This window comes from Macrobrachium rosenbergii, chromosome 37, assembly GCF_040412425.1.
Source record: "Macrobrachium rosenbergii isolate ZJJX-2024 chromosome 37, ASM4041242v1, whole genome shotgun sequence".
In the NCBI taxonomy this organism is placed as follows: domain Eukaryota; kingdom Metazoa; phylum Arthropoda; class Malacostraca; order Decapoda; family Palaemonidae; genus Macrobrachium; species Macrobrachium rosenbergii.
The window spans coordinates 26,705,076-26,719,157 of NC_089777.1; the positions used below are offsets into that span (position 1 = coordinate 26,705,076).

The 14,082-nt window shown below is 37.1% G+C and overlaps 1 long non-coding RNA gene across 1 annotated transcript in view; it reads right to left on the reverse strand.

The window, feature by feature from the left end:
* LOC136825428 (uncharacterized) overlaps positions 1–8,950 on the reverse strand; it is a 326,278-nt gene extending 317,328 nt beyond the window's left edge. The window contains exon 1 of the long non-coding RNA XR_010849338.1: positions 8,757–8,950. This is a non-coding gene — a long non-coding RNA (uncharacterized lncRNA). The remainder of the gene's footprint in view (positions 1–8,756) is intronic.
* Positions 8,951–14,082: the final 5,132 nt, after the last annotated feature.

Here is a 14,082-nt window from a genome sequence, read left to right on the forward strand (position 1 = left end):
CATCTGATTAGATAAATACAAAATGAGATCAGCGCTGTTCAACAACCCTTGCGTCTGTAATTCTGTGCTCTGAATCACTGCTCTGTGGAGTTCTGCACAGAGGCTAATTTGTAACCTCTCCTACCGAAACGAATTTGTAATGAAAAAATACTGTAATACTACAAGCATGAACAATTCTGAAAGGAGAAAGGACTACATCAAATAAAACTGTGGTGGAGCGTATGGCAAATGTAAAATTAATAGGCAAAAACCTTTGAAGGTCACAAGAAGTGTAAAACTTCAAGGCTGACCAGTTCCAAGTGGAGAAAGGACTACATCAAATAAAACTGTAACAGCACTTATGCCAAATACAAAATTAAACAAGTAAAAAGTGCGCCGAAGTTTTATCGTTTCTTCGGCGCAATCGAGTTTTCTGTACCGCGTATAATGCTGTATAATACTCTCAGCCACGGCCCATGAAACTTCCAGCCACAGTCCGGTGGTAGCATGTGTTGCAAACGCACGATCATGGCTAACTTTAACTTTAAAGAAAATAAAAACTGCTGAGGATAGAGGGCTGCAATTTGGTATCTTTGATGACTGTGGGGTGGATGATCAAAATACCAATTTGCAGCCCTCTAGCCTTAGTAGTTTTTAAGATCTGAGGGCGGACGGACGGACGGACAAAAAGCCATCTCAATAGTTTTCTTTTATAGAAAACTAAAAGGGAACACCTCGGAAGGTCGCAAGAAGAAATTCGATGTCGCGAATCAAAACAAAGCATCAGGGGATTCCCAGACGAAGCAAAGACCAGGAAACAAACCTGATCCGTTGCAACGCATCCAAATCATATCGATACACATGTAGCGAAAGCAGCTACACGCCCCGAAACTACATTACCTCATCGAAACGGAATAATTCTGAAGCAAACTCGCGTTGTATCTTCGACTGAGATACAGCAGACAATACGCCGGCTTTGGGAAACAAGTAGGAATTCCGGTTTGAGTCTTGGCAAAACGATGTTGATATCATTCTGTAAAGGTTGGTTTATTATAAGGCAAGTATTGCGATCTAATCATTCAGTACTTAGCTAAAACCTTCATGAAATTGAGACTATATATATATATATATATATATATATATATATATATATATATATATATATATATATATATATATATATATATATATATAAGCACCGTATCGTGCGTCGTAGTTAACAATAGAAGGTTCCACAGTAATACTCTTGTTTAATAAGACGAATTATATTTGTAGAAGTACTTACAAAGCTTAAAGCTTTCGTCCATCCTTCCGTGGACTTAATCAAGTCCATAGAAGAATGGACAAAAGCTTTAAGCTTTGTAAATATTTCAACGAATACATTACGTCTTGCTAAACAAAAGTATTACTGTGGATCCAGTATTTGTTGATATGTACAGTATATATATATATATATATATATATATATATATATATATATATATATATATATATATATATATATATATATATATATATATATTTATATTATATATATATATATATATATATATATATATATATATATATATATATATATATATATTTATATTATATATATATATATTATATATATAATATATATATATATATAACATATATATATATATATATATATATATATATATATATATATTATATTATATATATATATATTACATAAAATATATATATGTATATACTGTATATACGTGTGTGTATAGACCTTAAAATCCAGTGGTTAGGATAACTGCTTTCTAACACAGTGCTGCGTCTCTACGACTCCAAGGGGAGAATGGAGGATTTAGTCTCATTTTCCGAAAAATCATTGGTGCAACAGTTGAATTGAGCAGTAAATTGTGTATCTGGTGGTTATTTGGCTGTGGAGTTGTTGGATAATGTCTAAATGGATATGGTCTGACAACCTCTTCCCAAAAAAAGGCTGGTTGAAAACCGGTAGGCCTATACCTTTTGTGTGTATGCGTGTATGAATGCATCTGCCTTGTTGGTCTGTCCAGAGTCCACTCGTTATATTATATATTATTTTACGCTGTATGTTGTGTTCAATTCAAAATACTCCTTAGTTGCGTTGTTGGGAACATCTGATCAGCGATATCACAATAAAATCCCTTCACCAAGAATTTCCGTGAAAACTATGCACGTTAGTCACACAGAAGAAAAGGAATTGGTCTGAGTCAAAATGGCATTCTTGAGAACTGATACCATTCCGGCACTAGCGGGGAGAAAAATTAAATGATTTTGATTTTACTGGGACTGGAAGAAACTGTGAACGTCCTTTAACCATAGCACTGAAGAAAAGATGCTTCACAGCGTTGAATCAGGGGTCGATGCTCAAGAAACTGATTTGTGTAAAGAGCATGCAATTCCATAAATATTAGTAGAATGGTTAAGTAACACATGTTTCAAGTTGTGTCTAAAGGAAACTATGACAACAGTGTATTTTGCATCTAAACACTAGATAAAGCCTAGGCCTAGACACTAGACAGAATGTCTCGAAATTTTTTCCTGTAATTTAGACTCACTGACACTCCTTATATAATGTTACATATATTCAGATGAATTAAGATCAAATGCCTATTTTTACTGTCTTACAACATGTCGAAATCGCGCTCTTCTTTGCAATATTATTTATCATTGTTTTTGTTAACTGCAATTTATGGTACTAAACCCTGAAATAAAGATGCCTCCTAATCCCCCCCTCTAAACAAGATATTTGCCTCTATATTACTTTCACAACAATCATCATCATTCTGATGAAAGCCAGAATATAACCACTAGCAGCTGTAGCAAGACTTTGGTAAGATCTGGAGAAGTTGTAAATTATTTCTGTAGGTGTTTACCAACACGCTTACTTGAGCAGTACTCACTCTGAGCTCTGGTCTGTCCTGTACTTCCTACATCGACAATTACGTCAAGGTGTTGAAGAATTATCTTACAGACACTGAGCTCACTATCACCTTTCATTAGATTATCTTCGTAATACCTATGTATGTGGACATAATATTCCCAAGCAAAAGTCTCGGACAATAAAGAGTGCACTTTCGGGTATAACAGATTTGAAACACTTTGAACAAAATAGGTGGTTTTCCCTTTTCAGCTGTTACCTCTAACAGAATAGTTAGTCTACCCTTTTCAGTTATGAACTAATGTAAAAATACGTAACTATTCAGCTGTGTACGTAAATTTGTCTGAACGTATTCCGTTAATGCCTTAATACAAACTGAACATTAAGCTGACAAGCAGAAACACCAACCATCAATTATAGCTGAGCTTATACAACACTCCAGTTATAGCCATAGTAATACAATATTCCACACGACGTCAAGAATGTATGCCTGAGCGTGTGAATATATTATTTAAAATTTGGCAATAGCTTTACATATATTCAGATGAATTGAGAATTCAAAATCATTCGCACAACGCCTGCGTTTGCGACCTTAAAATCATGTCGAAATCGGATTGTTCTTTGCAATATCATTTGTCACTGCTTTCGTTAATTCCAATTTATGATACTGAACTAAATCCTATATGAAGAAGCCTGTGTTAACGAAGGTTTTCACAAAGTTATGTTCATTTAAGGAAACAACAAACACGAGACTTGTCTCTCCCTTTCACCCGGTCTTAACGTCATCAGTAGGTCTGGAGACACAAAGCTTCAGATTCCAATATCCAATATCTCGGAAGCACAGCAGAAGTTCATCAACATATCTAACAACTCCGATACTATGCCAGAAGTCTTTCGTCCCTTTTGGGCCTCGTGTTTGGAGTCCTAATGAAAATCTCTCTCTCTCTCTCTCTCTCTCTCTCTCTCTCTCTCTCTCTCTCTCTCTCTCTCTCTCTCTCTAGCGTGTATAAATTAATTACGCCCCAGCTACCTACCCGTGAGTGTGGAATGCTGGTTCGCACAGTCATGAGGCTTGCTCTCTCTCGTTTTAGTTCTCTGTAAAAGAATACTAGTGTGCCGGCTTTGTCTGTCCGTCCGCACTTTATTCTGTCCGCACTTTTTTCTGTCAGCTTTCAGATCTTAAAAACAACTGAGGCTAGAGGGCTGCAAATTGGTATGCTGATCATCCGCCCTCCAATCATCAAACATACCAAACTGCAGCCCTATAGGCTTAGTAGTGTTTTTTTTTTTTTTATTTAAGGTCGAAGTTAGCCATGATCTTTATACCGAGACCACCGAAAGATAGATCTATTTTCGGTGGCCTAGATTATACGCTGTGGCGGTTGTAAAGAAAACTCGATTGCGCCGAAGAAACTCCAGCGCATTTTTTACTTTCTTGTTTATATGGTTGTGGATCTCTCTCTCTCTCTCTCTCTCTCTCTCTCTCTCTCTCTCTCTCTCTCTCTCTCTCTCTCTCTCTCGTGTTTATATGGTTGGTTTATCGTCAATCTCTCTCTCACTCATGTGTTTATATGGTGGGGCATATCTATAGTCAGTTTCTCTCTTTCTCTCTCTCTCTCTCTCTCTCTCTCTCTCTCTCTCTCTCTCTCTTGTGAGTGTGGAATGTTGGTTTGAACAGTCATGGCTTACTAACTCTCGTGCCTGTGTGTGTGTATGTGTGTGTGTGTGTTTGTGTATGCGGTTGTGCATATCTGTTGCCAGCATTTTTAAAACAAAGGGACCTATGCGATATACAATTTTGTCTAATTTGCAGTAACTTACTTTCAATAAAATCTAAGAATGTTTGCTTTCAAATACCTACATGCATGCGCACGTATTTTTACTGTTTGTGTCTGCGTTGAGAAATACAATATGTATTCGTACCCACTAAAAATTAGGCTATCTAGTCAGCTCCCAATATTTTAACAAACTTCATTTATTAGTGTCATCAGTAACAAGCAAACTATTATGCACAGCAAACAAGTGTACCACAAAATCCAGCCGCGTAATCCTCTCTACATACCCTGCTCAGCGGCTCGCTCGCTCTCTCTCTCTCTCTCTCTCTCTCAAATTCCAGAGTTTGAACCTGTGAATATCATCGGTTTTTTAGGGGAAAGTGTACTCTTAACTTTTTTAATAATATATTAGTTATATTGCGACAAAAGTAAAATTTGCCATTTTTGGTAGTACTAATTTGACAGTTTTATCAAATGAAATTGGTCGTGAAATCTCAAGGCGACTGCGCTTTTAATTGGCTGATGTCTAAAGTAACACCGGTGCATGTTACCCTCTGCAAATACAAGACTAGGCGAAAAATGCTGACGAAACTAAGTGGGGTATTAACTAGGTATGTATTCACCTAGGCGTCACCTCCGAGGCGCTAGTACTAAACATGGCGGAAGCTCAATGGGACGCCGTGTTTAGTACTAGCCCCTCGGGGATCAAAGATATCGTTTATTAATATGTAGCAATACATAGAAATGGGTGTATATAGTGCTTTGATCCCCGAGGGGCCAGTACTAAACACGGCGTCCCATTGTGCTTCCACCATGTTAGTACTAGCACCTTGGAGTATGTGGATATATACCGGGTTTATCCCACTCAGTGGAGGCCACGTTAAGCATGTAACTGTCTCCTAGCACTAATTAAGACGAGGGAATATAAACATCTGAAAAGAATTGACCAGCAAGTTATGAGGAATGAGCGAAGTCGCTCCACCGAGCATTATCGATCTTGTCATTCGACCCAATCTTTCTTTACCGATTACTAAGAATAACAATTCACCATAATAAAAATAATCAAATCCACAAGATATTGGGTGAACCTTCGTTCACTGAAGTGCCGATACGCCTTCCATCTATAGAATATAGAGTTGAATATAGAATTTAGGCCAAAGGCCAAGCACTGGGACCTATGAGGTCATTCGGCGCTGAAATGGAAACTGACAGTAAATGGTTTGAAAGGTGTAACAAGAGGAAAATCTCTTTTTTTTGGTGCTTGGCTTTGGCCTAAATTCAATTTTCAATTCAATCGTGATACAAAGCATGCTGTCATTACTAAATCTGGGGTTAATGCCGCAGCAATACAGTGATTACACAATCAGTTAGAATGGCAAAATAGTTCAAATTACCTCCGTTTCACACGTCTGCTGTACTAAGTGGTACTGACGAATCTGAAACTGTCGATAAATATTATTGCCAGTAGTCAGTAACCGAGGTAAGATTAAAATCTTTGTTTACGTACTCTGGCAATGAATTAAAATATAATCCAACTTAGGTGTATTCCGACAATGTCCTACAATTTTGAAAATCGCCATTTGTTTCCAGACAACCTTTGCAAAGCTTCAATGATATATCGCAGTTATACATTAAGTTTTGTGCAGCGCCATTAAAAGTAAGTTCCCGATATTATGAACACACGATCATTAATATCGGAGATTTAAATGGAATGGAATAGAGTTTAGGCCAAAGGCTATGCACTGGGAACTATGAGTGTCATTCAGAGCTGGAGAGGAAATTGCGAGTAGGTAGGTTTGAAACGTGTAATAGGAGGATAACCTTGCAGTTGCACTTTGAAATAATTGTTAGGAGAGGGTGGATAGCAAGATGGAAGAAAGATAATATGAATGGAGGTACAGTAAAGGGAATGGAAGACGTTGCATCTAGGGGCTGAAGGGACGCTTCAAAGAACCGTCAATAATGCCTACAGTGAACGCCGTGAGGTGCACTGTCGGCACTACACCCCTACGGGGTACAGGGGATTTACAGGTCCCCTCTATGAATTACAAACTAAATGACATGACCAGTCGTCCATTTTAGCGCCCCATCTACCAGTAGAAGATAGAAATTTACACATCCCAACTTTCGGCTCCAACGTTATCATTCCTTATCTTGACTGACTGCAAATTGCATTCCTTGCCCAACCAACTAAACTTTTTCCTCTTCATTCTACCACTCCCTCTCTACTGCTATTATATACAGTATATATATTATATTATATTATATTATATATATATATATATATATATATATATATATATATATATATATATATATATATATATATATATAAACTATTATTAGTTTGCATAGGACCAAATCAACGTAACCTTATTTAACATTACAGGTTTCTCACCAGGGGGTACTATATATATATATATATATATATATATATATATATATATATATATATATATATATATATATATATATATATATATATATATATATATATATATATATATATATATATATATATATATATATATATGTATATACATATATAATATATATAATGTTGGACCACGGTGAGAAACCCGTTATGTTAAGATAAGGTTAGGTTGCATTGCTACAGAGCAGCCTATCTTTTTTTGGTGATGGAGACTGGTGCAACTAATAACCTACAATCTATGGGACCCTAAGGCAGGTTAGGTTGGGGTCCACGTGAAGGGTTCAAGGCCCCTGTACAGGTGAGATACAACACCCAAAGTTACTCAAGGTAAAGGAGGGTTGGATTACCCTACATCCATAAAGTCCACTGTTATCTACAACTCCTTAGGCTAGGTTAGGTCGAAGAGATCCAGGGATTGAAAAGTCATCCCACGTTACACCAGGTCTGGGAAAGTTAGGTTAGGATTCATCCTGATATTTCACAAAATTTAGCTTCTCCCAGCCCAAATGTCCAGGATTTCACTGTGGTACCCTTTTTATATAAAAACAGGGGGTATTTAGTGATTTATCCATACATTGGAATAGGATATTAACGTCTGTTTCATCTAAACCACATTAAATACTAACAGAGGTATAATTCACATACGTACATTTACTGTGGAGAAGCAATGGTATGGACTCAGGTTATACTAGGAAGGCTGGTCTTTGCCTTACCCCTGTCACCTAAGACACAGCCCACTAAGCAAGACCTGGGTGAGCAAGGACATGGCTGCTGATGTCTCAGTAGGCAGACCTATGCAACATCCCTCAAAATCACTCACCTCACCCCTACCAAATCCACCATCCCTAGCTCACTGAAACGGTGGGTCAAGAGCCAGAGGAAATCAGTCACCAACAGCATAACCCTAATTATTTACTGTGGTCTATAATAGAGGTATAATTCACATTCGTACATTTACTGTGGAGACGTAATGGTACGAATTTAGGTTATGTTAGGAAAGATGGCCTTTTTGGCCTACCCCTGTCACCTAAGACGCAGCCTACTGAGCAAGATCTGGGTGAGCGTGGACATGGCCGCTGATGTCTCAGTAAGCAGACCTATGCAACATCCCCCAAAAATTCTCTCACCTCACTCCTACCAAATCCACCATCACAAGCTCACTGAAACGGATGGTCAAGTGCCAGTGCAAATCAATCACCCACTGCATAACCCTGATTTTTTTTACTGTGATCCAATATCATAGTTAGACATGGCTTTAAAACAAAGTATGGGAAGGTAAGGCCATAATATCCAGTAACTATGAAAGTGTGTGAATCATAAAAAGGAGTTGAGCAGTATGCGTAGGGAGTACAACACCCTGCTTACTATGAAATTGATGATATGTGATTCTTCTGTAATGGATGCTTATATAAATGTACCAGTGACATCAAAATTCCTTGATAAATTAATCAACCTCTGAATTCTTGTTCGAGTACACAAGTCAATTACATCACAATCACACTCCTAGACATCTACGCACCATAATGAATCTTATATTTCATATGACGAAAGAGTTGAAGAGCTACAAGTCTCCGTTACACGAACTCAAGAAGCTTCGATGCACTTCGACGACAATTCAAGGCTAACAAAATTGCAGGACTGCGAACCTGTCAAAATAAAGACCAACTCTCAGTAAAATACTTACTGTTTGTGGTCTTCGTCGTCCCACGGGAGCTAGGGCACCGATTGCTCACAACGGACGAATAATACGCAATAACATTCCGTTGACAAGGCATTGAAATCACAGCACAAACACAGCAAAACAGCCTAACCGCCGCAGACTCGTCCCAGGTCGGTCCGGGAATGAACCATCGCCAGCGCTGTTTTCTTTCGTTGGTTCCTTTTCGAAAAAAAAAAAAGAGTCCTAATTAGATTATCGTTACATAAAATAAGGTATATTGGTAACGTTATAAACGCTTAAAATGATTTTCAAGAATTGCTGTTGGCATGAGAATGCGTTAAGAACCTTCAGTTCTAGTTATTTGTTTTATTTATTGTTTTTCATCTTGTTGTGCGGAATTTTCGCTGAATGTTTACAAGGCTTCAGTAGCCCTGCAGCCCTCGTATATATATACAGTCCTCTGCAAGAGTGAAGAGTTTGTACATATATATATATATATATATATATATATATATATATATATATATATATATATATATATATATATATATACAAATGAAGAAAAAAGGTTCTGGTCTTTCCACAACACTTAGTATAGAACTAAATGTAAGTATCATATGAGAATCTTAACTGGAAAAAGTGACGTAAAAGAAATATAAAATTATTGGACCACGCAAAAATGCCAGTTCGATTATGCATTGCAACTGAAAATCAGTTTCAATTTGGTGATGGTCAATGTCCTTTCTCTTATTATTATTATTATTATTATTATTATTATTATTATTATTATTATTATTATTATTATTATTATCAAGGAAGGATATCCTGTCTATATACGTTTTATTACTATTAGTATAGCTGGATATTTCCAAGTATACCTGGTATTATCATTATTATTATTATTATTATTACTATATAGATGAATATCGTTAGTATACCATCTATTATTATGATTTTATAGATGGATATCCTGATATCCTGTGTATACAATATATTATTATTATTATTATTATTATTATTATTATAGATGGACATCCTAAGTGTATCAGTTATTATTATTACTAAAATATCATCGTAACTAACCAACCATATCCTATTTACCATCTTACACGTATCATTATTACGATCATGATGACGATGACGATGATAATCATCATTATCTAATCATCATAACCAACCAACATCACATCCTCCGTCAAACAAGGCCGAGATATAAAAAATTTAGAAAATAAAAAATTTAGAAACATTCTCCACGAGACCGCGATCCTCTCTTCCGCAGCTGACATTCGGAGCCGATCCTTCCCTGATCAGCGAGTGACATCTGCATGACAAATGGTCTCCTCCTCATTGATGGCCCTGTTCCGCATTTAGAAAAATTCCAGACTTTTTTTTTTTTTTTTTTGGGGTGGAATTTCGCCGGCGATGTTGCTCGCTCGTATGACAGAGGGATTTGTGGGTCTTTTAAAGACTTCTCGTTTCGAGTAAATGTACACTGAATTGAATTGAATTGAGTATAGAATTTAGGCCAAAGGCCAAGAACTGGGACCTGTGAGGTCATTGAGCGCTGAAGAGGAAATTGACAGCAACAGGTTTAAAAGGTGTAGCAGGCGGTAAACCTCTTGGTTGCACTATGAATCAATTGTTAGGAGAGGGTGGAACGTAAGATGGAAGAAAGAGAATGTGAAAGGAGGTATAGTAAGAGGAACGAAAGGGGTTGCAGCTAGGGGCCGAAGGCAGGCTGCAAAGAACCTTAAGTAACGCCTACAGTGCACCGCATGAGGTGCACTGGCGGCGCTACCCCCTCCCCCCCCTACGGGAGTTAATTGTAAGGGAATGTGATGAATAAGTGCTTTACTTTTTTTTATTGCTCCCTTAGTTTTTTTTTTTTTGTGATAGTTAAATATTGTTTCTTTATTGATTTTATATTTTTTTGTGATAACTAAACACTTGTATTTCTTCATAGTTTTCTAAATTTTAGGTGCTGTAGTTAAATGTTGTGCTTCTTCACCGCTTTCTCTGTTTTTTTTTGTGATAACTATATAAAGTATTTATTATTACTTTCTAACTTTCTATATTTTTCTGCGATAGCTTAATATTATTTTATAACTTTTTTTGTGATAGCCAAACTGTAATCCTTTATTGCTTTCTAAATGTTTTGTGTTATAGTTAAATACCGTATGTCTTTATTACTTTCTATATATTTTTGATGATAGCTAAATACTATATGTTTGTGGTAGCTGAACATTGTAATTCTTAATTGCTTTCCATATTTTTTCTAATAGCTACATAACGTATTTCTTTGCTGTTTTCTTTATTTTTTCTTGAAAGATGGGCTATAATTTTCTTGTCTTCAGAATAAGGTAAGTAACAGATCAATCGATAGGATTTAGAATATACCAAATGCCTGTAAGTATAAAAATGAGAATAAAATGATTATTGCAATCATACTAAAGCAAAACTAAAAAAAAAAAAAAAAAAAAAGGCTAAGACGAAAAATAGGTACGAGACCAACTGCATATTCAATCATTCAATCCTTCTCAATAGAGAACGTTCCCAGGTCGACCAACTGGTTCGTCTGCTGAGACTAATACCACAAATAAAAGCAATACTTTTCTCGAGTAAATCCTATCTTCTTTGGCAGTCGGTCATTATGGGATATTTTCTCTTTCTCTCTCTGTCTCTCTCTAGTCCTTGACACTAAGTAGGAGTTTAACATGCAATTTTATTCTTGTGAGAGGATTTTTATATCGTGGGTTCCATGCAATCAATTCCAGCCGTTTTGCTGACCCACATTTCACGGGTTCAGCACAGGTGATGGTTAGGAATTTCCTGCCAATCGCGGTTTCACTGCGAAACTTTCATCGAATTTTATTAGATGTCAGAGTCTGCGACGCGGTCTATACTTGTTCGTAATGTTGTGGATACGCGTATGAGTTCTGAAACGTCATTTCGTTGTCGTGAGAGAGAGAGAGAGAGAGAGAGAGAGAGAGAGAGAGAGAGAGAGAGATGGGGTGAATATGGTAAATATATTTCTTCACAAAACAATGGCAGAGTATCAGACACATTAGCTCAGCTTATTGATAAATGTTAATAAAACAGTAGAAGGGTTTCAGATGCATCATTTAAGGAGGACGCATGAAAACGGTTGTAATGGTTGAGTAACGCTGAAGCAAGACTAAAAAGCTGTGAAAGGGTTAATACAAGTCAAAAGTGGTTTGGTCAAGTTGCGAGAATGGGAAATAAGTGACATCTTTTGGAAACATCGGGGAAAATGAGAACGGGATTTACTAACTACTTATCAGACAGTGTACTGAAAGTGTTAAGACAATAGACAGGGGGAGAGGTTCAGTCAAGGTTTGTTGGACCTTGGATGCAGGAGATATAAATGAGGTCTATGTTCTGCAGTTATGACTTCAGTGCATATGCAAGAAATGAGGTTTGAGGCATTGCACTGTTTTATTAAACAATGACATCAATATCGATTCAGTAATCAAATGATAAAAGTGGCAATGATTCATGTCCTGTGTTTATATGAGGCCACTTTCTCTTAGGGGTAAAGATTTTTTAAGGAAGAGCAGAACACTCGACCAAATGAATATGTATGTTTTCTTGAAATACCAACTCCTCCTTTGCATGCTTATGCTTAAAGGCTAAACAACAAAAAACAAAATATAGGTGAAAGATCTACCAGGCTACAAAAAATATAATCCAATCATTGTTTCATTCATTTTCTTTTTACCTTTCTAATTGCATGGAAAAGGGAAAACCATTCCCTGGAACAAAAAGTAACACCAAAAGAACAAAGGAACTGAATCTTTTGGTTCCAAGTCTCAAAGAGACTTTCGGTTTACATGAAATTCCTGATGAAATGTTATCAAAATGAAAACTGTAAAATTGATAAAGCAAAATTTCAGTTCAGATACAGATGAAGAATAAACTTCAAAACCTGACTGCCATTTCTCTCTGAAATTACTTCCAAACTTTTACGAGTCAATTTAGCTGAAAGGCCACCTCGACATATCCGAACTGCGACGATTACATTTCAAACTAACAATCTGTCATCCTCAATGCTCCCGAATCGGAAAATATTCTTCGTCGCCTGTCATCGTGGAACTCAACGAGAACCTTGAAGGTTATGAGTATTTTAAGAAAAGTTGTTCTTCTCATGAACGGATATTTGGGTACTCGTACGACACATTGCACATCACCTGCTCATCATTGTCATGTATCTTCTGACAATCAGTGAGTTCAAGAACTCAGTGAACTTATGGCAGTAGAGTTGCAGGTTCTGTGTAAAAATACGCCTGAGATAAAGGTGTGTTATGTGTCCATGGCTGTTCAATGGCTTTATGGATGGAGCGTTACAAGAAGTAAAAAAAATAAATAAATAAAATAAAGGATAATACATATTGATGCAAAACTGTATGAAAAGAAAATGGGCCGTGGATGAGGTATGAAATACTTAATGCTTACAAATGACTCAGCATTGATAACAGATCGTGAAGAGACACTGCAGAAATTATTAAAAGAGTTTGAAATTAATTGCAAAAGGTGAAAGCTGGGAGTACATGAGGACAAGAGGAAGGTTATAAGGGTAAACAGAAAACCAAGAAGATGAACCAATAAATATAAATATGGATGGATGGTGGAAGAACAGAAGCAATTGATTTATACAGGTATTTGGGAATAATTGTAAGGGATGACAGTAGGGTGAGAGAAGAGGGGAGTCTTGCTCATTCCCACACCAGGGGATACGCCTCTAAGGGGGCTCCCCAGTGGAGTAGTGGCGTCAGTGCACCCCACTAGGTGCACTGTAGGCATTGCTTGAGGCTCTTTGCAGCATCCCTTTGGCTACCAGTTTCACTCACTTTTTAGCCCTTTTACTTAACCTCCACTCCCATTTCCTCCTTCCATCGTGCTGCCCAACAATTCAAACTACCCCTTTTCCACTATCTTAAGCAATGAATAGCTGAAAGTGCCCCAGTGTTCGGCCTAAAATCCTAATATTCATAAATCATTAGTCAATTCCAAGAGGACAACACCAACCGCAAGCACGGAATCAGATTCCCATTGTTGTGTAAGTTCAGGGACACTGCAAAATGGCCATCAATTGTCTCTGGATCTCAAACTCCCTTCTTAATATGATCGTCGCTTATTAGCAGACACGAGCGCCGTTATATAATGGCCGTTAAAAAAGTGTGCTGGGGATTTGGTACGATACATGTACACATGCGCTACCGGGGTCTAAGCGATGTCAGGCAGGGCAGCCGATCGAGGCTACGGTCTACCCCAACGCCAAATCAAAGTCCTTCAAAATAAAGAAGGCATCGTGCTTACCCCATATAAAAAA